This window comes from Chanos chanos, chromosome 13, assembly GCF_902362185.1.
Source record: "Chanos chanos chromosome 13, fChaCha1.1, whole genome shotgun sequence".
Lineage (NCBI taxonomy): Eukaryota > Metazoa > Chordata > Actinopteri > Gonorynchiformes > Chanidae > Chanos > Chanos chanos.
The window spans coordinates 18,704,482-18,710,481 of record NC_044507.1 but is presented as its reverse complement, the minus strand read 5'-3'; positions in this window follow the sequence as shown (position 1 = coordinate 18,710,481).

Below are 6,000 nucleotides of genomic sequence, written 5' to 3'. Positions count from 1 at the left end.
TTTGATACCCGTAAATGCTGGTGTAAATCGGTTGAGGTACAAATATATCTTTCAAGTATGCGATTCCATGAGTTGAAACTTTCATGAATCAACATACGTAAATACAAGGTTAGCGCGTGAAAAGGCCGGGCACTGGCACACAGACGATTAACCATTAATGCAATTTGGTTCTCAGTGGGCTAGTCTGGAGTGTAGTACGACTCCACAGCCATTGCTCTCCCGATAAGATTGCTTTTTAATGGCAGCGTAAAATCTCGACAACAGGAGGCAGCAAATACCAATGAAAGGGTGTATTTCTTATGTTATACTTTATTCTGCGACATTCTTTGTTCGCGGGACATGGGAATATATACACACACACACACACACCAGATGAGTGACAATGAGGTGGATGTACTGTAGACTAATGAGATTAAAGCAGACAACCATAGACATTACTTGGATAGTGTATTATCACGTGTTCGTGCATTGGAATTTTACAGGCTAGCTGTACGATAAAGGTATTCTTTCCGTTATCGATGTATAGGCAAACAAGTGAAAATGGGTGTTACTGTGACATAAATTATAAACAACGCCATGTGGCTGACAGGCAGTGCACAAGTCTAAACACAGTTATTGCGTCTCACGAATTTCTAAGAACGTCCCTTCCTAGTTTCTATATTTGGAGATGATTTCTAGGAAAATAGACATGGTCAGAACTCCTTATGCAGTTCCACATGTGCTAAACTTTGCTGTCTCTTCAGTCAACAGAAACAGGCAGAATCAGAAATGGCCAGCAGAGGTTTTCATCTCTTCCGCTTATTAATGATCCCTCAGTTCTCTCAAGAATGTAAGAAAACGAATGACCCGATACCAAGGCTATTACAGTTTGCACTGCATCTGGCACACAATTGCTGTCTGTTTTTGAAATCGAATCTCCCCCAACACGGCCTCTTACCTCGTGGCGTGAGTATGAAGCAATGTTTGCGGCACTGGCAGTGAGAATTATAATGCAAAGACTCAGGTCTACCAGACACTGCTGATCTCACCACTAGGAGCACGTACACTTAAAGAAACAACAACAACCGATTAAAATCAGCCTTATTGTTCTGCAGAGTGGCCTCAATCAGTCACAGGTAAGATAACAGCGATGATGCTTTAATATTTTAATTCAAACGGGTTAGATTGACGCCAACTGTCTGGTCGTCTCAATTTTTTATAGCAGGTGTGATCAGAATTATGTAGCAAGCATAAAAAGAACTACTCTCTATCTGTACTGATTACATCGTTTACGTATTGGTAACGATGCGTATTCCCGCTGAATCTGTCTTTTTACCGCGTATGGTATTGAAATTATTTGAAAAAATACCAGAAATTGATTAAAAAGAATCACGCGGTTTTTTTTTTTCGGGGGTGTTGCTTCCCGACGAGCAGACAGATTGTGTCTGAGAGAGTACCTGAACTCTCCAGGGAAGCGAAGATACTGTCTGGGACTCAACTGTCGCGCTGCTGTAACTATAGAAATACATCCATAAGCAGTACGTTTACATCAGACATTTTTTATTACGATAGAGTTTACAAAATTAGGTCTGTTGAGATTAGTCTACAAGAACTTGCGTCTACACAGAAATTCAGTAGATGGTAATGTTTAATCGCTCAGTCGGAATACCCTAAACCTACATTATATGCATGTAGTGTCGCTTGCTGACGAAGGTCATTGTTAGTACTTAAATTTTCAGTTACAAAGACAATGGTAACCACAAAGAGTGAACATTTAGGCCTAAAGTATATGGCAGTGAGAACAAATAGACTGTGTTGAATTTCTGATGAAAAGTGAAGAATTTTAAATGCATAAACATAGCAAGATAATGATTTGTGTCAGAGGAAGGAGTGTTTCCTTCTTTGCTAGATCATATATTTGTTTCATGGTTTATGATTTTATTCTACATTAACTGTTTACTATAAATAAATCTACATCTAAAGCATTAATGTGTGACTCCAGCGGCGGGATTTTGGGGGCGAGATGAGTTTTGCTCTTAATCCAACTGGCCCGCAAAGTCCCGCTTCTGGCCCTCACTCTCTCAGCAATGGGACTGAGCCTAAGGAGAGAAAGAAAGAAAGAAAGAAAGAAAGAAAGAAAGAAAGAAAGAAAAAAAACATCTTCTGCTACATCCATAAACTGACAGCATATTAGCTTCATAACTACACTTTTGTGTACCCATAATCTTCATTCTAAGAGACAGAGTAATGAACAGTTGCATCCATAACAGGGTGTAATACGGCAGGGAGAATGAGGGGCTTTTGGGGGCACTTGTGTTTCAGTATCACCATCATAATGCCCCTAAAAATCCTTATTGCTCTTGCACTGATCTCCAGAGTGTCTTGGCACTGTGCAGTGTTAAGATGTTGCTCTTTTGTTTTTCTATTACTGAGTAATTCTTCTTACCAATGTTTACTTTATGACACTATCTAATAAAATGTCTAAGCATCTTTTTCCATCTGTTGTGGGATTTGTAAGGTAATGGTAATTTGAATGTCAATAACAACAGAGTCATTGTAACAATCTGTAAAACTCCAAAGAATACTGTTATATATATATATATATATATATAAAAAACATATTTGGAATAATATCACTGTGTATGCTGAATTTGATTTGAGCTTAGTTCTTTTACTATTTGTTTGTTGATTATTTTGTATTATTTATTATTATTTGATGATATTCCAAATGATATTTACAATGAGTATTAATCATAGAAATGTATGTATTGATTTGCTGAAAGCTCGAGTTCTTAATTGACGGTCCCCTTTGAGATGACTGACACTCTTTGCTTGATGGGGGGTGGCTGGCTGGCTGGGTGGTTTTCTTTTCAGAACCTTCTCAAAAGCTTGACTGTTCTGTTTAACTTAACTTAGAGGAAAGACCGGGACATGCCTTATCAGTCCTGAAAAAAAAAAAAGAGCATGTGATGCGACAACTTCCTGGTGAAGTTTTGAAGTGTCCAGTCCTTTAACATTACTAATATAGCAGTACACAAGTGCACCCTTTGGCACCGAGTTCTCCCACAAATCTTCCCTATTTGTGCCCATCGCACATTGCGTTCTGTGCTCAATTATGTTGTTTTCTACTCAGGTCATTGCTTGCAGCCACTGTGTATTACCCTTCTGTTTTAAGTGTGGCTGACCAAAGGCCTTAGGTATTTGCACTATCTGCTCTGGGTACAGGACTGATTTAACCTATTACTGTCCCTCCGCTTTTCAAAATAACCATTCGCAAAAAATAATTTCCCAAAACCTCAAGCGTAAATATACACGCTCTCAGCTGATAGGAGGTGAACTGTGGAACATATGAGCGTAAATAAATGAATGCTGGAAGAATCTCTATTGGTCAAAAGAGTTTGCGTCTCGGTGCGGATCTGTCCGTATTTAGGATGAGTAATGCGCAGTAAGCAGACAGAAACTTGACAGTCTAGACATTCACACCCATCAAACATGCCAGGTTGACTTCAACTATAGTTTGCCAAAATGATTTATTATCAGTTGATTTCATAATGAAAATATTAGTCAAAAAGCCCTGATCACTTCCTTACAGTTAAATTATGCATTTCTAATACACTAATCTCTCCATTGATACTATGAGCTATGTCTTGATTTCGGGAAGTAATTTAACCAATATATTTCACAGCAAATGTTACAGGAAACAATGTGACATAAGGAAATATTTTGATAGTTAAAAAAGAAAATGACATGAAAATGAACAAAGAGAGAAACAAAAGTAAATTGAATGCATTCATCATATTGTAAAGCTCCTTTATGCCTTTTGTTGTAACTTGCATCAGCTCATTTCGATAGCGTCATACTCATTCAGCAGACTTTCTCTCTCTGTATAGCAGTCAGTGCTTTGTTTGTATTGCAAAAGCTATTTTGAAATAAACTGATAGTGAGAGACATCTGAAACCATTGGGAGTAAAGTAAGTTTAGCAGGACATGAAATACGCTTGCTTCTGCGTTGCTATGATAGGTCTCAACTCAAAAGGAGAAAGTGTTTTCCTCAGCTGGGAAAGTCATTATTGACGCTATGTAGCCAATAGTAACTCTAAACTAAATTTACTCCAAATTGCCTGGCGGTGGAGGGCTTCTCTACTTCATTACCTTATGAATAAACAAAAATAATAATGAAAATGTTGTGGATAAGACGTCTTCCCCTAAGTTGGTATACTTCTCTTTCTACAAACATATTTGAAGCTGTTACCCTGAGAGCAAAGATATTTCTTTAGTCTTTCCTCCCTTTTAAACATATGAACCCCTTGCTTTGCATGTGCACAGTCATCTGTGTCAACAAAACGGCAGTTCTTTTTTAATTACCTTGGTGCTTTGCATCTCTTTTTTGGTCATCCTACATTGTCGCTAGGCGTCTTTTGATCTTACTGTATAAATCTTCCACAAAAATGATTTTCGGTTGTCTTATTTGTTGTATTAAATAGGGACACTGGTCTGTTACACTAAACCTTAATGTGTGCTATTATTATACAGTGAGTTAGAGCCCAACCAGTTTGACATTAGTGTTGAACACCAAATGCACAGTATTCCTTTGCTTACAGGATGCCATAAAAAACCCCACTGAATCAGTGACCAAGAATGCACTGGGGAGCTTTTACTGCTGAGTTAGCAGAGCACATTAACAATCTTATATGAAATGGTTTGGATTGTCACAAGCACTGTTTAGATTCCTGGCTTAACAAGGAGAGGCTTGACTAACCTCTCAGCATAGCTTCAACGGCACATCTATCCGACATGTCGGTTTCCTATCTCTGTTCGTGACCCCAAAAGAACACAGTCCTTCTCTGAAATCGTGTCACAATTTTTTTTTTCCAATCTGCAGTTTATCAAAACCATAGCTAAGAGAGTTGAAGTTTGACATGTGTTCTTTATAACCTTTAAATCACATTTCTTAAGTGGCTCTTTCTGTCTGTCATTTGCAAGGGACCTTTTTCAGAAATCCCATTGCCATTTGTATTATGTGAATCAGTTATGTTCATATATTTATAAATCTCTCTCTCTCTATATATGTGTATAGTTTACGTCACTCACACATATAAGTGCATGTGCACATCTTTAAACCAGTGATAGATTTCAGAGAAGGCAGTGGGGGGGGGGCACTCTTTGGCTTCACTGCACCACTTCGGTGTTTAATAAGTGCAGTTGGCTTGACTTCCCCCTGACAGGCAGCCAGATACAACAATCTGAGAGTGAGAGAGAGCTAGCAATGAGAAAGCAGAGCAAAGCCTTTCCACTTGTTCTAAATCTCTTTGTTTTTCTCAGAGAGAGAGAGACACACACACACACACATAGAAACACACAAAAGCTAAGTGGTGATTGGTGAGAATCAGAAGAATTGTGCAAAATATCACCGACCTGCGGTAAAAACTGAAGTTTTTATCTGTTCAATTTTCTAACTGCCGAGAACTGTGCATTAAAAGTTCCACAGCTCTCGAGCCGATTGTTCAAACGTGTCTTTGATTCAGACACAGATTTTTATAAAGAGCTTATAAAACTATGGCATGTGCAGCAGTAAATCTTAGTTGTTATGCGTACCCACAAGTCTGTGAGTGTTTGCTCATGCATGTGTACTGTATTATATGTAGTATGGATTGATTTGTATCAGTAAGTGAAGAAGATAGTGACAGTGCTAACTTCACTTTGTTTTTATCTCAAATTATGCTGCTTTCATTGCAATGTTCCAACCCAATTAAAAAAAAAAACTACAGTTGCATCATTTAAGCTCCACAGACTGAATATTCATCTCTTATGATTCTCTAGACAAGTGACCTTGGCTTGCAGAAAAGGCATAAATACACAGACAAACAGTTTGACTTGATCTGCTTGGAAGATGACAAAAAAAAAAATTCCCAGTGTGCAACAGTAAACATCCTGCCAACTTAAAAAAAGGAAAAAAAAAAAACGGTTTAGCTGGAGATGATCTATGGAAAAAAGAGGGGAGTATCTCTGTCGGGCAAGCCC